Consider the following 24,620-nt stretch of genomic DNA (forward strand, 5'->3'; position numbering starts at 1 on the left):
AGAGCTAATTTAAATCAATTTGTCATTATTTAGAATTATAAACACAGCAAAAGGAGACCTTTCAAGACACCATCTATTACAATCCATAAAAATTGGGAGTTTTCATATTCCTAAATGTGTTTAGCAGGCATGATGAAGAGATTTGTCTAAATGCTTTCCATATTCACCATGGGAGGTAGGCTTTGTGGGGATAGTTTGGAGTCTTTAGGAGAATTTGTATAGTAGGAGCCTTTCCGCTTTCCCAGATCTAATGAGGAACATACAAACAGAGGTGCTTCTACTTGAAGACCACCATGTAGTGTCCATTAGACCAGTTAGTCTTAGCAAACCTAATGAGGAGTTTGGGCTAAGGAAGAGATTATTATAGCGAAGGACTTTCCATGCATGAGGAGACTGATGCCTCTGGGAAAGAACTTGGCATTTCCAGATCCCACCATTTTTGGCTTAGAACTTAACTCCTCTAGGTTAGTGCCTTCCTCAGCTATAGCACCAAAGAAATCAGTGACTTCACTAGTCAGAGCAGTAATAGAGCCTGATGCATTGGTTAAGCAGTCTCCATTTGAAGTCAGACTTCTTGGATTTAAAGACTGATTTAGCCACTTTTACACCTGACGACCTTGGGAAATCTTTTAGCCTCTTATCTCTAATTTCTCTATTTTAAAAATGACATCTACCTCATAGGATTTTTGTGGATAGAATCAGGTAATGAAAGTAAAGAACTTAGCTCATTTATTGGAACATTTTAAATGCTCAAAAAATCAGGGTTTCTGTTATTAATATTTTAGGGACACTTTTGGTTACATATTGGAAAGCTAATCTAGTGAGGTAAAATTTTCTTTGGGTTAAATGAAGTAGCAATGGGGTCCTTAGGGAACTAGGGGGCTAAGAACATGGAGGATCATACCTTAGCCAACACTTTGGTCTAGAAGAGTAGTGATAACAGGTTATAGTGTCTACGAAAACAATGTGTGAACACCTTGGATGCTCATTAGAGTGATGAGATAATGTCCATCAGCCCAGAAAGTCCCTTCATCTAGGACCTTGGATACCTTAATGCTGAATTGTGTTTTCCCAAAATGTGACCTTGTTTGGAGGTAGGGTCTTTATAGGTATCAAGTTAAAATGAGGTCATTAGAGTGGGCCCTAATCGAATATGACTTGTGTCTTTATAAAAAGGGGAAATTTGGACATAGAAATATTAAGAGAGGAAAACCACCATATGGTGAGTCACAGGGAGGACAGCCATCTGCAAGCCAAGGAGAAAGTCCTGGAACAGATCCTTCCCTCACAACCCTAGCAGGAACCCATCCTACCAACATCTTGGATTTTAGAATGTAAGACAATAAATTTTGTTTAAGCTGCCCAATTTGTTGTACTTTGTTATGGCAGACCTAGAAAACTAGTACAGATACTTAATAAAAAGTGTCCCAGAGTGGACTCAGTGAGGATATTGGTGGTGCAGGTAGTGGCATGTGAAAGAAGTAAGGCCTCCTTCAGTTACAAAGCCATGGTCACAGACACTAGGAAAGGCATCTTAGGGGAGTTGTCAGTTTGGATGTGGTTTAATCCTGTTCAGTACTTGGGAAAAACAGGATCCCAGAATCTTCCCATCCTCTAGTTTTCCAAGGGTTTTTACAGCATAGTGGTAATAATCATCGTATTTGCTTTCCACTTGGTGTTAAAAGCATGCTCAAAGGACTCAACATATTTAGGAGGGACCTTATGTTTGGTTTGAAACTAATAGGAAGGGAAAGGTATGAATCTTACTTCTAACTCCTCCATTTTTGTAAATCAAACAGATGATAGGAAACATCAATAGAAATACTTCTACTTCTGTTTTGAATGACACAGGCCACGAGAGTTACACATAGTTGTTTGAGATTAATTAATAACATATTCATCCAGTCTTTTGTCAGACATTTATTGAACCCTTACTATATATCAGGCTCCATTGACATTAGGGCTTTGATGGGAGACACAATTTGGTTTCTGTCCTCAGAGGACTTACTATCTAAAGAGGGATGTATGTGAATAAACAGAAAGCTGCAGCAGACTGTAACAATTGCTGAAGAACTCAGGGATGCTCTGAGAGCACACAGGAAGGGCATTATGTCATCCTGGAGGGTATTGAGGAAGCTATGAAATGCCTCTAGGAACAGACGATGCCTGAACCAAGTCTAATAGGTCCTCCTAGCTAGGTGAATGAGGGTGGAGGGAAAAGAGAGGGCAGCCCAGACAGTGGGTATAACACAGTCAGTGCCCCTGGGGAATGAGAGAACATGACACCCATCCACCATAAGCACAATGATTATTTTCAAAAGTAGGTTAGGTACCGAGGGAAGGAAAAAAGATGGAAAGTTACTAGAGGGTGTGCAGCAGCCACATGGAGTAGAAAATGAACTAATTTTCAAGTTAGAATTCATGTATTTATTCAATAGATATTTACTGAAGTTCTAAATATATTAGGAATAGAACATAGAGTAGTCATTTTTGACTTCTTGGCAAAGGCTTACATTTGCCTCCTGCCTGTGTCACTTCCTTTCTGTGTGGGTTCTGAACAACTCATTAACCTAAAGTGGGAGAGCACTTAATTTCCTCATCGGAAAAATAAGAGAGCTGGATCCAGGTTGCTCTTAGTTCTAAAATGACACTGCCATGAGCAGTAAGAACATGTTATCCTGGTTGACATGGGTAGAATGTGAGGTTGGTTCAGTGTGCTGCCATTCTAACACCAAATACCCTGGGCCCAAGTCTACTGAGTTAATAACTCCATACTGGGAAGAAGAGTGTTCAAATAACAGTCCCATTAGGCAACAACCCCCTTCTCCCAGAGTAATAAAAGTCACACATTTATGATTTGTATGAAATAAAAACTGTGAGCTTTGTTTATTCTGTGAAAAATCTGTCATGTCTCTGTGGAAACTGGTTTTTATCACTCAGAGGGTTACTGTAATAACTGTAGACTTTTCTACACTCATTCTTGCTCCAAGAAACAATGGGAATTTTACATCTTAGTTTATGAGCAATTATGACTCAATTGTGAAAATATTAAACATTGAGAGGAGAGAAACATGGCTGGCCTTGGAGAAATACCTCAAGCAACTAGAATTTGTGCTGGTATCCCCTTTTCTCCATGATCATGCTAAGTACCCTTCCTTTTTTTCTCTACCCTCACCTCAACCTGTCCTCTCATTTAGGTTGGTAGTGAATGGTGCTACCATTCATTAGGTTGGTAGTGAACGTTAATGAATGGTGCTTATCACCCACTAATTATGAACTTAAGAAAAGGATCTCTTGTATGGTTTATAATAATCCACGAAGAATATACCATTATCCCTTTTTTACAGGTAAGGAAACTGAGACTCTGAAATAGATAACTTTTCCAAGACCATATAATTAATAAATTCCAGAGCTGGGATTAGAACCAGGCAAAGTTTCCCACCAGGCTTTGTTCTTATTCATATTCTGTCTTTCTTTCTCTCACTCTCTCTCTCTGTCTCTCTCCCTGGAAGAGTTAGCTCACCCTCAAAGAGCATGCTTGTTGTAGATATTGATTTTGTAATTGTTGTATCAATATTGATGTCTAAATATGAATCATTATTGATTTCTAAATCATGCTCTCATGGAACTTGGCCATAATCCTTATGCAGCTTCAGTGGTTACCACCCTCACACATACATTTGAGGGAAATCTCTTCTTTCTGCCATAATATTAGGCATAAACCTTCCAATGTAATGCATTTTTGAAGCAATTGAACATTCTTTAGATGGTGTAAGTGTTATCTTATTTGGTTTTAATGGGAAGATTGCCTTGCAAAAATCATGAAGACAAGTATCTTTCTTTATGGGAAGTGATATAAGCCAAAGGCAAAAAAAAGAAGAATTTACCAAGTAGAAGATAAAAAACAGCAACAACAACCATGACAAATTGAGACTCCTCATTGACATTTCCTATAGCCATTGAGAGAAAAGGAAGTATGTGGGCACAGAATACAAAGCAGTCGGCCAGGACTATTTTCATGGCCACATGATTTACATTCTGATGGAGGAATCAGAACAGTGATAGAAGAACAGGTGGAGAGGCCACAATAATAAACTCCTCCTTGCCCCCACCCCCAACAAAATGGTATTTAACAAATGACAGCTGATGAAATAAGCCTAAAAACAAGAAGAGAAACTTATGTTTTGGCACTTGTAAAAGGAGTTGTTTAGCATTATTTAGCTATGTTCAACCAAGTATTCCTCTTTCCACCTGTCCCTCTCCTCTCTCAATACTGTACATGAGCCTAAAATCCATTAACCATTGTGGAAAAAGCAGCCATCTTATGGGCCTGTTGTAACTTTTGAAGATGTTCTATAGGATATGGCTACCCACACCAGTTGGAAGGATATTTAGTTTGTTTGTTTGTTTATGGTCAGCCACTCCATTTCCCTTCTTAGTTTTGGTACTAAGGCTGACTTTCAGAGATTCTCTATTCTAAGAAAACCAAGACTGTTGCACTTCTTTAATCATCTGGCAAGAGAGTTTCCCTCAACTTGACATTGTAGCTGTCCTGGACACCTAGCTCAAGCCCTATAACCTTGGCAATGCCAGTGGGTCTGCACAGTACTGCATTCACAGCACCAAAGGTTCCCAAGATGAACTACATTTCAGAGTGAAGAGTTCAACAGCACAGTCTGAGCAAAAGAGGTGATCTGAGAGTTTTCTGCCTGCCCCTAAGTAAGTTTTTTCATTCTGGCATGAGAGGCTATCAGAAAATTCCCATCCTTCTTGTTCTCAGTCATCATTGTAGCTGGCCTTTTGTATATATTCCTCTTCACAACCCAGTCCTGATTCCATAGCCTTCCAATCTCGTATTGCCAACTTGTTGTGTCTTTTCACAATTTCAAATATGTCATGGCTAAAGCAAGTCCTTCACTTTCCCCATTCCACTGGCTGGCCTCTTTCAGAATCTCTCCCATGTATGCTTAAAAAAGTAATCTTTGAGGGGTGCCTGGGTGGCTCAGTCGGTTAGGCATCCGACTTTAGCTCAGGTCATAGGGTCATGATCTCACAGTTTGTGAGGTGAAGCCCCACATCGGCTCTGTGCTGACAGCTCGGAGCCTGGAGCCTGCTTCAGATTCTGTGCCTCCCTCTCTCTGCCCCTCCCCTTCTCACACTCTGTCTCTGTCTCAAAAATGAATAAACATTTTTAAAAAAGTAATCTTTGAGACTCCTCCCCCAAATTCTTCTCCCTTTCTCTTCCCATTATCAACTCAATTGAAAGAAAAAGAAAGACAAAATCTATTGTTTCTCCCTACATACTATATCTGGTCCTAGGTCTTTTTTGTTTGTTTGTTTGTTTGTTGGTTTTTTTTCTTACCACTGATGTTCTCCCAGCCTCTATGCCCAAGAAACTATGATCATGTCTTGGCTAATATTGCTATCTCTAGTCTTTTTTCTTCTGATCCTTTCTGCATATCATATAGTTACACTTTTCTCAAGACAATGTTTCCTTGAGTTTCTCCTCTGTTTAGAAGCCTGAAGTAGGATCCAGCCTCTCCTGAATCAGCTGTAAATACTTTGCTAAGTTTGAAATATTATAGAACCTACTGCAAATTTATCAAACCTCATTTTCCTGCTATTCTCTTAAACACATCTCCATGTCAGACAAGACAGTTCTCATTCACCTCACCAACACAGAGTTTATTTCTAACTTTCATATCTTTTCTCACCTAAAAGGTTTTTTAAAATAATTTTTGTTTATGCTAACCGTATTCATTCAAAATCTAAATCTCAACTCACACCTTTTTCTTTTTTTTTTTTTCAACGTTTATTTATTTTTTTTGGGACAGAGAGAGACAGAGCATGAAGGGGGGAGGGGCAGAGAGAGAGGGAGACACAGAATTGGAAACAGGCTCCAGGCTCTGAGCCATCAGCCCAGAGCCTGACGCGGGGCTCGAACTCATGGACCGCGAGATAGTGACCTGGCTGAAGTCGGATGCTTAACCGACTGCGCCACCCAGGCGCCCCTATACCCTTTTCCATGAAGTTTTCTCTGGCCACTCCAGCCTGCAACCTTGATTGATTATTTGCTTTTTTGAATTTCTGTTGGTCTCTCCTGGAATGTTGTCTTGTATTGTTCTTGAATACTTTAATAACAATTAGCCTCATCTTTCCATTTAGAGTATAAACTCATCAAGGATCAGAGACTACTCTAAATTCTCTTTCAGAGATAAAGTTTTCTACCATTTGAATTTAGCCTCTTAAAGTCTGTGGTGTATTTTCATATACATTATCTTTGAATTAGAAAGCCTTACCAGAATTTAATTAATTTGTATTTTCCATCAGAGAAAGTAGCTGCTGACCACCCTCTGTAGAGTTTCAAGGACACCCTCGAAAAAGCCTTGATACCTATTTGAGTAAGCAAATATATGCCAGAGAGAGCACCATGATGACAAAAAGTTGCAAGAGCTTCTGTTTTATTCATCAAACCTCTGTCTGTATGAGGAATTTTTAAGTGGGAGGGGAAAGCTGCTTGAGGAGCTCAGAGTTACCTAAGTGGGAAGCAACTTATTTCCCTTAACTTCTTCTCCCTGAGATTCAGAAATAAGGAGTTCTGCTTGTTTTAGTGTGGTCCTGACCAACCATCAGTGGCAAGAGAGGGCAACATGAGCCTTTAAGTCAAGTCAACATAAGTTCAGAGGAAGAGGGCACTTAGGAGGAGGGGAAGAGTGAACACTCTTTTCTATGTCGAGGGTAGTAAACACTGGAATCAGCTTTTAGTTCAGCTCTTCTTTGGGACTATCTGTCATGGGGAACAAAAGGCCCAGAAGATCTGAAAATTAACCATCACACTTGGAGGTCAAGCCTACACTAAAACTCAACATAATACATCTAAAAAGGACAGCTACACCCAACAGTGGGCAGCATAAAGGAATTTTAGTCCCCATCACATTTCTGGATACAACCATTGGAAACCACTTGGCCCGAAACCAACACTGCCCAAGTTTCACTTAGGCTTCACATCTGATACAGTATACCCTATAAAACTGGCTTTGAAACTGCTTTGATCCTGGGAGCCCCAACGCTCTTTAATGGCTGTTACACTGGGGAGTGAACCTGCCGCTCCTCAAAGAAAGGAAAGGAAAGGAAAGGAAAGGAAAGGAAAGGAAAGGAAAGGAAAGGAATGAAGGAATGAAGGAATGAAAGGGAAAGAAAGAAAAGGAGAAAGGGAAGGGAAGGAAAGGAAAATTTGTCTCAGCCACTGTGCTTTGACCATGACCAGCCAAGTTAAATCCAGCTTCTACCCAGTAGCTTTCCATGATGGTAAATACTCTTCTTCTTTCCTACGTACTATTTTTTATTTTTTTAATGTTTATTTATTTTTGAGAAACGGAGACAGAGTGTAAGCAAGGGAGAGGCAGAGAGAGAGAGGGAGACAGAATCTGAAGTAGGCTCCAGGCTCTGAGCTGTCAGCACAGAGCCCAATGCGGGACTTGAACCCATGAACCATGACCTGAGCTGAAGTCAGATGTTTAACTGACTGAGCCACCCAGGCACCCCTCTTCTACATACTATTAAGCACAAGAGGTTCCTTGAAATTAAAATGTAGAGAGGGTTGAGGCCTTGAAGAAATATAGACCAAACCTCCCTCTTCTGATAAGTGAAAATTCAAGCATAATTATATTCTGGGATTTGACTGAGTCATATTCTGCATTCTACATGCATGCAGAATATAAAGAGGGTTCCATATTACTTTGATATTCACAATAAACTTATAAATTAGGAAGGCCAAGTATTACTTACCCCATTTGAAATGTCAGCTCTTTGTAGCTGATAGTCAAGAAAGGCTTCTTGATTGTATAATATTTTAAAATAATCCAATCTCCTCTTGACCTGGTGTGATAGGCAGAATAATGTCCCCCTCCTCCCCAAATGTCCACTTCCTAATCCCTGGAACCTGTGAATATGGTATTTTATATTGCAAAGTGTTTTTGCTAATGTGAAGTATCTTGAGATGGAGAGGTTATCCTGAATTATCTGGTTGGATCCAATATAACCACAAAGATCCTCATAAGTGGAAGGTTCAGAGTCAGAGAGGAGATGTGATCACAAAAGCAGATTGGGAGCAGGAGAGGGAGAGGGAGGAGAGAAACTTGAAGGTGTTATGCCCCTGCTGACTTTGAAAATGGAGGAAGGGGCATGAGCCAGAGAATGCAGGTGGTATCTCAAAGCAGAAGAAAGTCAAGGAAATAGATTCTCTTCTAGAGCCTCCAGAAGGCAGGCAGTCCTGCCAACACCCTTATTTTAGGACTTCAGACCAGAACTCTAAGATCATACATGTGTGTTGTTTTAGGCCAATAAATTTGCAGTAATTTGCTACCACAGCAGTAGGAATCTATATACCCAGCTAAGACACAATTAGTGGCAAGACTTTAGTAGCAAAGCTAATTTGTAATCTGTTTTACTGCCTATCTATTTCTGGATGGAAAGAAAAGATAGTATAATAAATTGTTAACTGAAGGAAATTATTTGGTGCTTACTTACCTGATAGGATCATTGTGTATTTCTAGCTTCTGGGTATCACCAACTTCTCCTTTCAGACATATTCAGCTACTGCAGCCCAGCTCTGAATGTCCCTTTGTGTGCATGTGTCTGCCCATTTCACATTTGGGCATGAAAGCAGAACTGTGGGTAGGGCCAGTGTGTATTCCAAAGGGTCAGCAAAAACTTTTGCTTGCTTAAAGCTGTTTCAAGCTGTTTTCAATACCATGTCGCTTCACAATTACTAATTAAAACATGAGAATTTGCTTTTGTGACCATTTGAAGAACTCAGAAATGTCTTCATACTTTTTAGTTTCCTGGAGTTTAAGTTCAAAATTTTCAAGATTGCCTGTTGAAGTTCATTAGAGAGAAATGACCTTCACATTAATTTTTCTTTTACTATGAGTTTATTTCATTGTTAGTTAGGTTCCAGGAAAAGCCATGTTCTTCATGCTAGTTTCCTCATTATTTGTGTTGTGGTTTTTCAAGAGATTTAAACTAAGTCAACCCAGATATAAGTAACAAACTTTCAGTAACTTGGTGAAGTTTCCAAACTCTCTACCATTTAAATTTTTTTTCTAGAAATAAAGCAGTCAGACATTGTCATAATTCCATTACTTGTTATATGCAGCTATACTGAATAAGAAGTTTGAAATGTTATGGTTATAGCTTCTTACTCTTCATAATCACTAACAGTTATTGAGCATTTATTGTATATCAGGTTCTGAACTAAATATTTTACACTTATTGGCATGTATGATTCTAAAAACAGCTCTGTGATATAGTAATGGTGGGTTGGTTTTATGAATAGCTACAGTTATTCACATATCCCTAGTCTTAGTCCATTCAGGCTGCTAGAACTAAATACCACAGACTGGGTGGCTTATAAACAACAGAAATTGATTTCTCACAGTTCTGAAGGCTGGAAGTCCTAGATCATGTTCTCTGCTGTTGATAGCTGGCAACTTCTCTTCATGTCCTCACATGGTGGAAGGGGCTAAGGATCTCTCTGCACCCTCTTTTTATAAGGCACTAATCCCATTATGAGGGTTCCACCCTTATGACTTAAGTACCTCCCAAAGGCTATTGTTTCTAATACCACTGTCTTTGGGGGTTAGGATTTCAGCATATGAATTTTGGGGAGATTCATTCAGACCGTAGCATTCCTGAATCCATACCATTTAATAATTTCTTTTAACACTGACTCAGGGCTTGGCCATGTAACTTGCTCTGATCAATGGAACAATGGCAAACTTGATGCAGGCAAAGTCTTGAAAAAGAGCCTGCATGTTTCTCTTCTTTCTCTTAGACCTCTGCCACCACCAGTGAACAGACCTGAACTAGCTTTCTGGAGAGACATGAGTTATATTGGAGAAGAGCTAAGATATCTAAACACGGACATTATAACCTACACAGCCCCAACTACCCTTCCAGGTAATTGAGAAGCATGAGTGAATCTAGCTGAGGTCAGCCCAGCTCAGACCAGATTGTGAGTAATAATAAATGCTGATTAGTTCAAACTCTTAAGTTTCGAGGTGATTGATTACTTAGCAATAGCTAACTGATGCATGTAGATACTAATATTCTTATTTTGTATATGAGTAGACTGAATTCTAGAAGGATTCAGTAACTTGTTCAAGACTGACTCTAGGGGTGCCTGGGTAGCTCAGCTGGTTAAACCGACTCTTGATTTTGGTTCAGGTCATGATCTCGTGGTTTGTAAGTTTGAACCCCACATCGGGCTCTGTGCTGACAGTGAGGAGCCTGCTTGGGATTCTCTCTCTGTCTCCCTCTCTCTCTGTCCCTCCTGTGCTCTCTTTCTCCTTCTCAAAATAAATGAATAAACTTAAAAAAAAAGAAGACTGATTCTAAAGCCCATGAACTTAAACATATGCAATTAAAACACAATTTGTAAAACTTTGAAATGAAATCTTCCACCTAAAAATTGAGACTAGTTCCTGTACACACACACACACACACACACACACACACACACACACACACACACACAGTATCTCCATTATTAAAGGACCTAAATGAGCATTATGAAATAGATGTAATATAATGGAGCGTTAGGTGATCATCATTGATCTGTTAACTTCACATAGGTGACACCATTGACATTCTGGGAAGAATAATTTTCCTACTGTACAGGACTCTTTTAGGACTGCAACATGTTTATGGACCTTGTCTTTGTAATGTTCTGTGTGCCCCCATCCAAGTCATAATGACCACTAAAAGTGTCCTCATAGTAATTTTGACTATTAATCTTGGCATCTACCTCCTGCCCCAAATTTCCAAACTTCCCTAGATGGGGGATAAGGCTGGGGAGAGATATCACTTCCAGTTGAAAACCACTGTTGGAATTTTTTAAATATTGGAGTTAATACAAAATGCGTGTAGTTTTTTTATGTGTATGTACCAATTAAAAATAGCTTAATTTAATTGTTTAGCTTAATAAATTATTATAAGGCAAACATCCTTGACATCAGCATTCAAATAAAGAAGTACTTTGTCTGTCAATCTCAGATACCTCTCCTGTGTTCCTTGTCCCTATTGCAACATCCTCCATCCCCCCCAAAGTAACTACTTCCTAGATTTTATAATAACCACTTCTTAAATTTTTATTTCTTTGTAGTTTTCTCAGCCAAATGTATACCCCTGGTCAACATAGTTTTGTTTTGACTATACTTAAAAAAATATATGCCTAGGTGACTCCTTTTAACCTAATAGTAACATCTTCTTCCACTTATAATTTATTTGTTGAAGAACGTTGTGTATTTAACTATCAGGGTGAAGAAAATAAATACGTGAAAACACAATTTTTTGTTTGGAAAAAATGGCAGTATCATTTATATAATCAACTTATGCATAGTTTATTCAGAGTCTGTCACTACAATGTGTTGGTGTCGTTTGGGCACAGTTGTGTCTTAAGATAATGACCCCACTGACTTTCTTCAGTTAACATCATGGCCAAGGATGTTAAACATCATGTTAAACGGAGAGGTTAATAATTATTTCTCCAGGAACAGACCCTGATTACTTCCAGGGAAGGTATTAACTTCAGCTCTATTCTACCCATACCTGTCCAAGAATGATATCATCATTTTAGCCATTTATTTTGTACTTTTTCAATCAGGAATGATATAGAAAATGCTTTTGCTTTTTTCAACCCTTTCTTTCTCTTCAGTTTCTGTTTCATGGCTTTATCCTCCCAAATTAGGAAAAAAATCCAAGCTTAGGCATTACTTGGGATCATGATGCTACAGATTAGGCTGCTTTTTTCTGAATTCTATACTTCAAGTTGGAATATTTTAGAATATCAGCTTACAGTATAATAGGGAAGGTAAGAAGCTACTTATCCTTTTGAAGTTGGCAGGTAAGTTGATTGCCTAGAAATCTGAGTGCTATTCAAAACTAACAAAATTTGCTTTTTGATTATAATAGCAATACGTAATCACAGAAGACTTTGGGAGAAAGCAGAAAAGTACAAAGAAAACTAGTAAAAATTAGAGAATGATGTCTTGTTGACAGAGTCCATTTTCCTCATTTTAATTTTAAGACCATATGTTTAGCTGTTATTTTCAGGGACAGAACACCAGTGCTATTGCCCAGATAGTGTTTTGTTAGCTCTGCACCAATGCTAACTGCCTGTCTAGACTGGTATGTTTTCCCCTCTCCTAGCATGTCACTGCACTCAAGATTAACAACTGTGAGGGCCACCCATCATGTGAACTCATCTGCAACTTGGTTTTGTCTATAATCTTGCATGGGACTCTCTTCTATCCCTCTCTATAACATCCATTCCTAGATGAGCATTCCTCCAAAGTGAGCAGACTAGTGTGACAGGTGGCTCCAGTCTGAATGGTCAGTTAGGATGTAAAATAACACTAAATTCATTAATTTACAGCCCAGGTTAAAACTATTCCTCACTAGCTCTCACCTAAGCCTTCTTTATCTATAGTCAAGAAAGATCTGATCGTTAAGAGATTTTATAAACTTCACTCCATCTTTATTTTCCATGTGATTTCTTAGCTTCCTAGGTCTCTGAGGAAGAATTTAACTTCCCCTAGGGAATACTGTTAGTATGATATGATAATTAATAATGAATAACTTGTACCTGGCACAGTGAAAACTCAAACTCAATGGGAATGTTAGCAAATAAAACAATTAGTAGTAGAAATTTTAAGTTGGAGGATCCATGTCTCATCCAAATGAATATTTTCAAATACATAGTTAGAAATACATAAACAGGGGTGCCTGGGTGGGTCAGTCGGTTAAGCGTCTGACTTTGGTTCAGGTTATGATCTCATGGTTCATGAGTTTAAGCCCTGCGTCAGGCTCTGTGCCGACAGCTCAGGGTCTAGAGCCTGCTTCAGATTCTTTGTCTACCCTCACCCCACCCTACCTACTCCCCTCCGGTCTCTCTGTCCCTCCCCCACTCACCCTCTGTCTCTCAAAAATTAAAATTAAAAATTTTTTAAAAAGAGCATAAAAAGCTCAATTAAAAAAAGAAATACATAAACATATTTATGAAAATACAAGAGCATTTAATTAGCTAAAAGATATATTATCTATCTTTCTAAATAGCTTGAATTATCCTGGAGAGTCATTGCCAAAGCTGGAAAACTCCAGTGGTCTGTATGCTTTCAACTTTACTCAGAAAAACATGACTTTACCTGCTTATTCTCCAATAATCCATGGTACCCAACAGATTCGTTTTAGGTTTAGAATTAATTAATAGGTTTAGAATTAATTTAATTTAGCTACTGAGTTGTACATTCTTTGAGAGTAAGAATGCACTTTACTCACCTATCTAGTGAGCTCCTAACAGAAGACCTAATAATAGCTAAGTTTTTAATAAATATTTAGTGAATGAGAGAACCCATGTATTTGGTTAGAGTAACATTGGAGGTTAAATCTGCTTTCTGTTTCCCTAAGAAAATTTGGGGTACAAAAGTGAATTCATTTTAAGAATTATTGCAAGTCCATGAATATAATCTGAATGATAATCTGGAAAAAAGCTAGAGCAATAATCCTGGAGACAAAACATATCTAAATTCATTCATTTATTAATATACTCAGCACTACTGTGTTCCAGGTGTTGTATTAGGCAACAGGAATATAGCAATGTGAAAGACTGATGGGGTTCCTGCTTTTATGCAACTTAAAAGTCTAATGAAGGACACAAGTAAATTGTTAATTTTAAGACCATACAATCAATGTTATGATAGAGCCTATGCATAGCCTAAACCAGTGGTTCTCAAATTTAGTAGGCATCAGAATCATTCAAAGGCTTTTTACGACACAGGCCACTGGGCCCATCCCCAGAGTTTCTGATTCTGTATGTCTTGGATGAAGCCCAAGGATTTGCATTGCAAGTTCTCCGGTGATGCTAATGCTGCTGGTCCAGGAATCACTTTAAAAACCATTGGTTTAGGGGTGTGGAGGTGGCTCAGTCAGTTGAGCATCTGACTCAATTTTGGCTCAGGTCATGATCTCGAGGTTCTTGGATAGAGCCCTGCCTTGGGCTCCAGGCCAACAACACAGAGCCTACTTGGGATTCTCTCTCTCTTTGTCTCTCTGCCTCTCCCCCACTTGCGTGTGCTCTCTCCATCTCTTTCTCTCTTTCTCAAAACAAATAAACATTAAAAAATAAATAAAAAAAGAACCATTGCTTTAGATTAAAGGAGCAATAGGGCAGGCTAAGCTAAACTTTGTGACCTCATTAGTTCAATGATAACTTGAGGGAAGATAATTCATTGAAATATTAGTTTGTATAGTTACATTTCTTCCTTCTTGCCTATTCAAGGAGAGAGCTTGAGCTTTAGCAATTTCTTGCCACATGTAAATTTTGCAGAGTATACAAGAGAACTTCTTTGAACTCAAGTCTCTTTTATAAACACCTATACTCAATTTTAAAGTTTTATGCCAGGTGTCCTTTGCAAGAAGAGGGGAATAGAGGCCCCTCTGAGACACAGAAGAAAGAAAATATTTTGGTTAGACTGGACAGAAATCTGAAGTCTATGATCAGAGGGGAAGCTTCCCTATTTTATAATCATGTCCTAGAGACATGGCAGAACCTCTGAAAATGGATCATCAAGCAAGAATGATCCTGGTATGAGGCCTCCCAGCCTTGCCAGGGATTGGCATACCCTGCGCAAGGGACACAGAAGCAGGAGAGCCATAAGACTTAGAGGAAGCTATGGAAATGGACATACAGAGATTCTGAGTGATGACTAAGGAACTCCTCTCACCCCCACCCCCAGTAATGTGGTGCTGTGTTAACACTTTGGGCCTTTTAAAGTCCTGGAGGAGGGAAACAACATAATCAACAGAATGGATTTCTTGCCAGAACACAAAGGAGGCTTGGATAAGGATTCAAATAAATTTAATGAACAATGAATAAGTGTTATTTCTTACACATCTTTGTTTGTGAATTCAGATTTATACTTGCCTCTCTTGATGATATGTCAATTGTAAAATTATTTTAAAAGAAATTGTGAATCCAGGAAACCAACACTTCTATACATTCTCTGTGAGTTTACATGAAGGTTAATAAAAACCTTCATATTTAACATGTGCTCAAGAAATATTTGTTATATTGACATGACTCTATTGGAGTATTTCTAAATAACTCAAGTGTGTCAATGCTAAATGTTCAGTTTAGGATAAAGGACACAGTATATTGTAAGTGAGCCAATGTACTGCTATGGTTACAGAATAGGTTCAGGAATCACCTGCTTAGATTCAAGTAATACCATTTGGTAATTAAATGACCTTGGACAAGTTAAGCTAAATGTTCTGCAACCAGTCCCACATTTGAAAAATGTGTATAATAGTAAGCCTCTCAGGGTTGTTGTGAGGATTCAATGAATTAAGTCTTTGGATTTTAAAATGTAAGAACTCAACATTAATGATAATTTATTGGATATATAAATCCAATGGCTGGGCATTTCCTGAATGAGTTTCAAATAAACATAACCGTGCCTTTTAGGGTGCATTAGTTTTAGAGGCTTAGAATGAAGAAACTTTCGAAAAGCCTAGAATTTGTTGTTATTGTTATTAAACTGTGATCTGTTTTGAAGCGTAATTAACTGACGTTCTGTAAAATATTCAGTGCATTAACAGTGACAGTTTTAACATTAAGCCAGAAGCACTCTCAAGATATTTAAACATTAACTAACTTGATTGTCTTTAAACTTCAATGTTGTTTTTATTCATTTTTGTCTTTCATAACTTAGATTATATGTATTATATATTTATTTATTTATGGCACCCACACGTATTCCAAGTGTGGTCCTTTGTAACATTACATTGGAGAATAACAAAGGGATGGTGTCTTGGTTATTTCATCATATTAAACATCTGTACATTTCATTTTAGCTTATGTTATAGCTGGCTTTCTCAGTTACAGGCATACAGAATATCCTTTCCCCACATAAGCTCTGTTTCTTGTAACTCACCATCTCCTATTTGATTCCTTAATTCCACTGGCAATTTGGAGCAGCCTGCTTACTCATGTTGTGTCTGCAGCTCTGGAATCTTAGCCCTTGAGTCATGTAATTTCGGAAATCTTTGCTTTCTGCCTTATGTATTAACAGCAATCAGGCAGCCTCTTAAGACCTTCCTGGAAAAATCCCAAAATACTTCATTTTTTATTTTGTATTTAGTTGGAAGGGATTCCAGTTAAGTTAGCCTTGGTTTCCTAATTCTGACTGGCCACCCAATTGACGACAGCCTGACCTCTAGTTTGGCAAATCAGCACCCTTGGTGGAACTCTGTGGATTTCCTAAACGTCATACAATCATTTTGTGATATCGAGGTTCCAAAATCACTATTTTTTTTATTACAGGAAAACCTTTTATGCAACCAATATTTAGTACTAGTAATTACGTTCCTTCTTATTTAGCTTATCAATGACAGATTGGGTTCCAAAGTAGAAAAAAAGTAAGGATTAAAGCTTTATTAAATAAGTATATTTTAATGAAACATTAATAATTGAAGATTAGAGTTTATAGAATATTTATAATAATAATAAATATATATAAACATATGTATATTTATATAAATAAATATATATATAATAAATATAGAATATTTATTAATACATTTATTCAATAACTTATTAACCTATTACATGCAGGATATGTTACTACTCTTGTGAAAGCAAGAGCAACTATGACCCATTTTCTGTCCATAAGAAGTTTAGAGTCTAGGTTGAAAGGCAGAAAAATGAACATAATTTCAATGCAGTTAAGCGCTATGTCAAGGGTAAGTACTGAGTATGATGACAGCAAAAAGGAGGGGGCCTCCTAGAGGAGGTTATATCTAAATTATGATAAGAAGGAGAAAAATAATTTAGCCAGGAAGAGAGGAATGCATTTTGTGCATTCTAGGCAAAGAAAACAATTATACAAGGAGTTGGATTATTCCAGCCAGTGATGGACTTGTCTTAGAAGGTCTTACCTACTGTGCTAATTATAAGAGACTGTAAATATGGCCACAAATTCTTCCCCTCTTTGTATCCAAGCCCTTACAGACCCTCCCATAAAGAGGTGAAATATCTTTCTTTCCCTTTTGAATCTGAGTAGGGCATGTGATTTGCTCTGGCTAACGGGACCTAAGCAAATATGATACTAGCAGAGACTTGACTGGTGCTTGTACATTGGAGCCTGACCTCTTGCTGAGCTTGACCCTTGAGACCACCATATTTTATGAGTCTGAGCTAGCCTGTTGTGGGAAAGAGAGATCACATGGAGGAGAACTGAGGCGTCATGACTGACAGACTGCCAACGGTCAGATATGTAAGGGAAGCCATCTGTAGGAAGCAAACTAAGCCTCCTCCCCCAAAAATATCCAATCCTAATCTCAGAACCTATGAATATGTCACCTTACATGGCAAAAGAGACTATGAAGATGTGATTAAGTTAAGGATTTTGAAATGAGGAGACTATTCTGAATTATCTGGGTGGGCTCATTGTAATCACAAGGGTCCTTATCAAAAGGAAACAGGAGGTACAGGCTTAGAGAAGGAGATGTGAAAATAGAAGCAAGGGTAGAAGTCACAGAAAGATCTGAAGATGTTTTACTGCTGACTTGGAAAACGGAAAGCGGAGCCATGGTACAAGGAATGCAGGCAGCCTCTAGAATCTGGAAAAGGCAGGGAAACAGATTCTTCTCTAGAGCCTCCAGAAGGAAAGCAGTCTTGCTTACACCTTGCTTTCAGCCTACTCAAGACTTCTGACTTTCAGAATTGTAAAATAATGAACTTGTAGTGTTTAAATACCTTTTAGTGTTAAATACATTTAGTTAAATACATTTGTAGTGTTTAAATACATTAAATACATTAAATATGTTACAGTGGCGATAGGAAAAACTAACAGAGCAAGCTACATTGTCTAGGGGCCAGGCAACCTGCTAGCAGACCACAGCTGCCTGGCTGAGCCCAGCGGAGATCAGTCAAGCTGTGACACACAGGAAGAACCACCCAGACTACTCAGGGATCATGAATGATAATGAGCAGTTGTTTTCAGTCACCAGGTTTTTGAGTGATTTCGTACATAAGAACAGCTAACTGATACACTGATCTAGAAATTTAAAATAAAAAATAAATGAAGCAAAATGTTTACATTAAGCTACTTAAAAATAGTTATTTCCTTAACTTTCTTAGGGACTTATGTGGGTAGCTCTCTAAAGCAAAAATTCACCATTCCTGCCTCTGAGTTCCCAGTCTGCTCTAGTTCCTACCCTTCCTAAGTTTGGTTGCTCACCTCTTTGGATTTCTATTTTTTCTTCAGTCTCCTTTCAATACAGTTCCCTTCTTTCTTAAACAAGCCAGGGCTAGTTTCTGTTACTGCCTGTCTGTGAGCTCTGTAAATGCAACTTGAGAATTCCTTCTCATTACCAACCTGTTACAAATTTGTTAGATACCCTGATGTTTGGGAAGCATGATAGGAAAGACATTCACTCATCTTTAGACTTATCTTTCTTTTTTTTTTTTTTTTTGGCATTTTGTAGGCACTTAAAAAGAAAGTGATATTGAGTATTATTTCATTGCAACAAATAAACATGAACCTAGAGCTGCTTACAGAGAGCCTCCATGCCTTACTTGTCTCACTCTCTACTCAGCTCAGACTAAATCATCTCTTTGGAATGCCATGAGAAGACATTCTATCCTTTGTTAAGGGATTTGACTGACCACAATTATATTATTATGCCTATGTGTGTTGAAAAATTCCAGGGAAAGTTAGAAAGAATCACATGGGATTTTGGCTTCAATCAAATGAAACCAGTTTGGAATGAAAAAGCAAAGATACTTTGTCTGAGCAATGAAAGAAATTTCACAACTATTAAAAGTATCAGTTTTACTGTAAACTTTTTCCTTCCTTGAATGTACTTATAAATTGTACTTACAGTGGTGTAAGTGTACAATTTTTAGAGGATGAATAAGGATCTTGGTGTTGCAAAATGTCACTTCTGTTACATGGTATCTAGCTTCTTTCAGTGTCTAAGATTATGTATTAGATCAATTTCCTACAGTATATGTAAATATTTTTTGCCACTTCTATTATACATGCTTGCTCAGCTTGGGTTCTCTGGTCATCAATTCTATGGTACTGTCATCAGAATCATTAATTTTCTGCCTCCTTTTTCTTCCTCTGCCCACACCAGTCATTCCCTAACCCTTAATGAATTCAAGACCTAGCTTCCCTGTTTTACCACTTAGGCTACTGAACATTGTAGAAATAAAATTGTATAACCACAAATTGGAACTACTACAAGTTTAGTATTTTAAAGTCTAGCTGGACTCTCAGTGCCACTTGGCAATCCTTTTACTTGATGCTGGTTAGTAGCCTGAACTCTTTCTTTTTGTGTCCATAACTTTGCCTCAGTCTTGACAGAGGAAATAGGACTGTCAGACACTAATAATTTCCCTTCCCTACATTATAAAACTTCCCAAAGTAGCATCCATCCTTCTTTTTTTTGTATTAAGGGAAAGTGAGTTGATATTCATCAGCTGTATGCTATATGTCTCCAGCCAAGCCTCCTCCCTGAACTCCAGACTCATACTTATCGTGTACTAAACATTTCCACTAGATATCAAACAGGCTTCTCAAATGTAACATATTTAGAACAATACTCCTGATCTTCCTTGCCAAATCCTGCTTTTCCATTATATTCCCCATGCCAGTTAGTGGTGACCATACTTCTAGTTGTTAAGGTCCCAAATTTTGGAGTCCTCCTTGGCACCCAAGTTACTGTAATCTTTTGTTGGGTTATTGCAGTAACTCTAATTTTTTTCTCTTTCATCTCCCTTGTGGCCTCACAGATTGTTCTCAACACTGCAGCTGGAGTCATTCATTATACTAAAAATGTAAATCAGATCACAGTTTCTGCTTCAAATTCTCCATTGTCTTCCCATTTTATCCCAAGCAGAAGCCCAAGTTTTTACAGTGGCCCATAATGCTCTATACCAACAGGCTCACCATTGCTTCTTTGACCTCATGTCTGACTACTCTCCTCACTCATCTACCTCCTTGCCCTTCCTTGAATAGGATGGATTTGTTTTGGCCTTAGGCCTTTGCATTTGTTGCTCTTTGCCTGCAACAGACTTCCCCAGGTAATTTGCCTGCCTTTCCTTTTACTTCGTTCAGGTTGTGTTGAAATATTTTTTTTCTCCATGAGCTTTTTTCTGATCACTTTGTTTAAAACTATCCCGGGGCACCTGGGTGGCTCAGTCAGTTAAGCGTCCGACTTCAGCTCAGGTCATGATCTCACCATTCATGAGTTGGAGCCCCACGTCAGGCTCTGTGCTGACAGCTCAGAGCCTGGAGCCTGCTTCGGATTCTGTGTCTCCCTCTCTCTGCTCCTCCCCTGCTCATGCTCTCTCTCTCTCTCTCAAAAATAAATAAACATCAAAAAAATTTAAAAAAAAATCCCCAACTACCTAATCCCACTGGCCACTCTCTAGCTCCCTTTTGTGTCTTACTTTTCTCTGCTGTGCTTACTATGATAAAACATTTTATATATTCACTTCTTTTGTTCATTGTCTCTTCCAACAGAATGTAAGCATTAAACAAGGGATTTTTTTTTATTTGTTTACTGCTATATTTCCCAATGTTTATGATATTGCTTGGCAAGTAATAGAAGCTCAATAAATATTTGTTGAATGAAGTGATTTTTACTTGCTAAGGAACTTCTGCGTTTATATACTGAATCCAATTTCTACTGTCTTTGTTAAAGAATTCATTCATCATCTATTCTCAAATTTTCCTGCATTTTTCCTCTTTCCCTCTCATCTAAATCAATGCTTTCAACTATATAATTATATATATAGCTAAATATCGCTAATATTAAAAAAATCTACCCTGTGGTTTCTCGTTCAGGCTGACTTTTTATGAGATTAATAATAAGAAAACACAAAATGAAATAAACACACTGTAGGAAAGATAAGATAGGATGGAGATCAAAAATGAATTTTTAAAAGATGTCTGAAAAGTGGAAAAAGAATGGGAGCAAGTTGAAAGATGAAATCGAATTTGAGGGCAACTATGGCTCAGAAAACATGGAAGAAAGAGCTTGAGTGTGTGTGTGTGTGTGTGTGTGTGTGTGTTTGAGAAACTGTTAGCTAATCTTCCTGGTGATGCCCAGAAAGCATTTTGACTCCCAGCTGACAGGGAGAAAAGGCAGAATGAGAAGTGAAGCTAACAACTCAATCTGTTTTATGTCCTCTAACTTGGCCCATGTCTAGTTTCTCTAATATTTCTGTGTTTGGTGGTCTTTTGAGGGAGAAGAATAAAGGGATTTCTTAATGAGTAGCAAAAAATGGGGGAAATTTTAATTCGATTGGATGTTTAAAATGCAACTTGTATCCTAATCATCATACCTTTGTTTCTGCTGTTGTCATCTTGGAAGACCTCTTATCCAGTTTTTATATATCCTGATTTTAAGAAAATAAACAAGCCCCACTCCCTCCACAGACTTTGATGAAATCCCTGGCCCACTCACAGTTGTCTGACTCCCTTAGGTATATTATTTGTTCATCACATTTAGCCCCATTTTATACTGTATAGTCTAATAATTGAGAACACAGAAATTAGTAGTTTATTGCATGCCATTCTGCAGAATATATTTTAATAATTACTATAGGTTTTCAGTATATGTTTATTTATTGGTAGCAATTTATGAAAGAACATTGATTTTCCCTTAACCTAAACTTTCCTGTAAGATGTTGTACTTTCTTCTTTTCAAAACTAAATCTACATTCAATAATAGTGTGGTTTCCATTCCCATAGCTCCTTTATTCCTTAAACCTCTATAAATTGCTTTAATCCCTCTATTCTGCTAACACTACTCTCATTGGGCTACAGAGTAACTTCTTAGTTGCCAGGGGAAAATATACATTTCAGTTCTGATTTTTCTTGATCAATTCAACATCAACATCTTGACCACTTCTTGAGTCTTGAGTCCTCTTGAAATTTCTTGAATCTTCTCTGTTGGATTCCAGAAAAGTGTCCTTCCTGGCTAACCTCCCACCTGTGAACATTTCTTCTCAGTTTTCCTCATAGGCATTAGTATCCAAGACCTTTTGTAGATCTTTTACTCCATAGCTGGTTAGTATTATGTGCCAGAAATACAATTTATGATGAATTAGCCAGTAAGCAGGGCTACTATCATATTTAATGGGAAATGTTCTTAAGAATTGAAATCTGTAGACAAGTGTAACAGATCAAATAATATATCCTAAGGGAAAGAACATTGGGATAAAAGCATAGTTTTGAACATTAAGAATTGTGAGAAAAAGTTGCTGTGGGGAAGTTAAAAGACATTTTTTTGTGTGTTCACAGGTACAATTATAAAGAACGCTTTCAAAGCCAACACTTTCTAGCCATTGCTAGAAAAAAAAATTTAATACAGTTCTTAGAGAACTCATCTCCACAGAAATTCTCTCTCCCCTATGCTCCCCCAAACACTGCTCTGTAGAATAGATGCATTAATAATGTATCAATTATACATCATTTTGAGGTGCTGGTAGGAGTAAGAAGTGCCCTTATTTCCCACTCCTCTTGTCCTTACAGGGAATTTTTTTTCCCTCTCAGTCCCTTTACCCTCTGTTTCCTAGGAGATGCAGAGTGATTTAGAGCTTAGTGAGTTTTATAGGAGGACCTGACAAGTTAGTCCCCTCCCCCCCTTGAACCTTTGGGGTCTGCCTGCCTACAGAGAATCTGCACTAGTAGATCATGAGGAAAGCATAGTGGTAAAAGTCCCAAACTTGCTTTTTATTTGCAATGAGTAGGTGAGCGCACTTACTTAATTCTAGGGGCTCAGAATCAGTAAGTCCATCGTTGCCACATGTTCTCTAAGAGCCCTGTTTTGGTCCCTATCTGCTTCATTCTTTTGTTTATCTCAATGAACATTTTGTTCATTTTTTGAACATCTCCTCATTCAGGAGGGGAAAACAAGGAAGTTGTTAATAGTCCCTCAAGCTCTAGTATTATCTTCCAATAGAGTCTCTCCTTATTATTGTGATACCATGCACCAGTGAAAACCATCATTTCACTGACATATTATTCTACCTGGCAGTAGCTTCAAATAGAAATCTTTCTATGATTTTCTTCCCTGATGATGAGTGATGTTGAGCAGCTTTTCATGTGTCTGTTAGCCATCTGGATGTCTTCTTTGGAAAAATGTCTATCCATGTCTTCTCATTTCTTCACTAGATTATTTGTTTTTTGGGTGTTGAGTTTGCTAAGTTTTTTTTTTTTTTATAGATTTTGGATACTAACCCTTTATCTGATAATGTCATTTGCAAACATCTTCTCCCATTCAGTCGGTTGTCTTTTAGCTTTGTTGATTGTTTTCTTTGTTGTACAGAAGCCTTTTATCTTGATGAGGTCCTAATAGTTCACTTTTGCTTTTTTATCTTGATGAGGTTCAATATGGAGACATGTCAAGTAAGAAGTTGCTGTGGCCAAAATATAGACACTTTGGGGATTATTTCATGATTTCATACTTCCAAAGAAACAAAAGTACAGCCCCATCTGACATATTCACCATATTCATCTCATAGTAGTGGATTCAGCTAGAATTCCTGTGGCCATGTATTTTTGTTCCTTATTTTTGTCATGTAGATAACAAAAAAATTTCTATGATATAACAAAGTACCAGAAGACTAGAAATATGTGCAAGAAAAATCCTGCTTTCTTCATTGGAAAACTAAATTAAATCTTGTCTAATATCGTATTGTTCTCATTTCTAGGGTTTTCTTAAATCAAATCTGAGTAAAAACCAATTTTCTCCAAACTCTAGAACTTTATTTTTCTGAAACCATTTATTAAAAAAAAAAACCTTTGAAATTAGGCTCAGAATCCATGACAAATGAAAATCCTTTCCTTTGGGGTTTTCACTGCTATATAATAGTCATAAAATGCATTTTATAGGATTTACTTGAGGATATTAAAATGTTATAGGCTTTCATAGACAGTTCCAATCAGCATCTCTGATTTATATGTAAGGGAAATCTTGAGTCATTCCAGGTTAGAAGGAAAATGCCTGGAACACTTAAAAACTGAAATTCTAAGGTTATACTCCTGAGCCATACTAGGTCCAGTCAGCTTAATTTAGCAAAAGTTTACAGAGTAACTACCATGTATGAAGCATGGTGTTAGAAGCTGGGGGATTCAAAGATTAACCAGACCTGGTCCTTGTCTCTGAGATTATTACTCATAAATGGGAGAGACAGATGTGAATTCAACCAACCAGCTGATCCTCCTCTTCTGAAGTACCAGAATCAAGCAGGCTAGATTTGAGCCAAATGGATTAATGCTAAGTTTGGGTTTTTAAAGTCTGGATCTTGAGCTGGTAAGTGCTCTAAAGTATCCAAGACTGGGCAGAATTAGTTGATAAACAAAAACAAAACAAACCACTACCACCACCAGCAACAACAACAAAACAGTCTTTGGAAAATTCTAAGGTCTCTTACTTTCAGGCTTTAGAAATAGAATTTATTCTTCGTATATTAAAATCTAAAGGACCAGGAGTCTGGTAGACAGTAGGACCAAATAGAGAATAAGAACAAGGCAAGAGGAAAA

At 37.7% G+C, this 24,620-nt stretch overlaps 1 protein-coding gene across 23 annotated transcripts in view; it reads left to right on the forward strand.

Annotated features, from left to right (window-relative positions):
* Positions 1–24,620, forward strand: part of EMC2 (ER membrane protein complex subunit 2) — a 565,050-nt gene that overhangs the window by 201,925 nt on the left and 338,505 nt on the right. For 20 of the 23 annotated variants that reach the window (XR_006592742.1, XR_006592755.1, XR_006592744.1 and 17 more), the window contains exon 14: positions 9,836–9,960. The exons of the other annotated variants lie outside the window; for them this stretch is intronic. The gene's annotated coding sequence lies outside the window, so the exon portion shown is untranslated. The remainder of the gene's footprint in view (positions 1–9,835; positions 9,961–24,620) is intronic. 23 annotated transcript variants of the gene reach the window in all.

This window comes from Felis catus, chromosome F2 (genome assembly GCF_018350175.1).
Source record: "Felis catus isolate Fca126 chromosome F2, F.catus_Fca126_mat1.0, whole genome shotgun sequence".
In the NCBI taxonomy this organism is placed as follows: Eukaryota; Metazoa; Chordata; class Mammalia; order Carnivora; family Felidae; genus Felis; species Felis catus.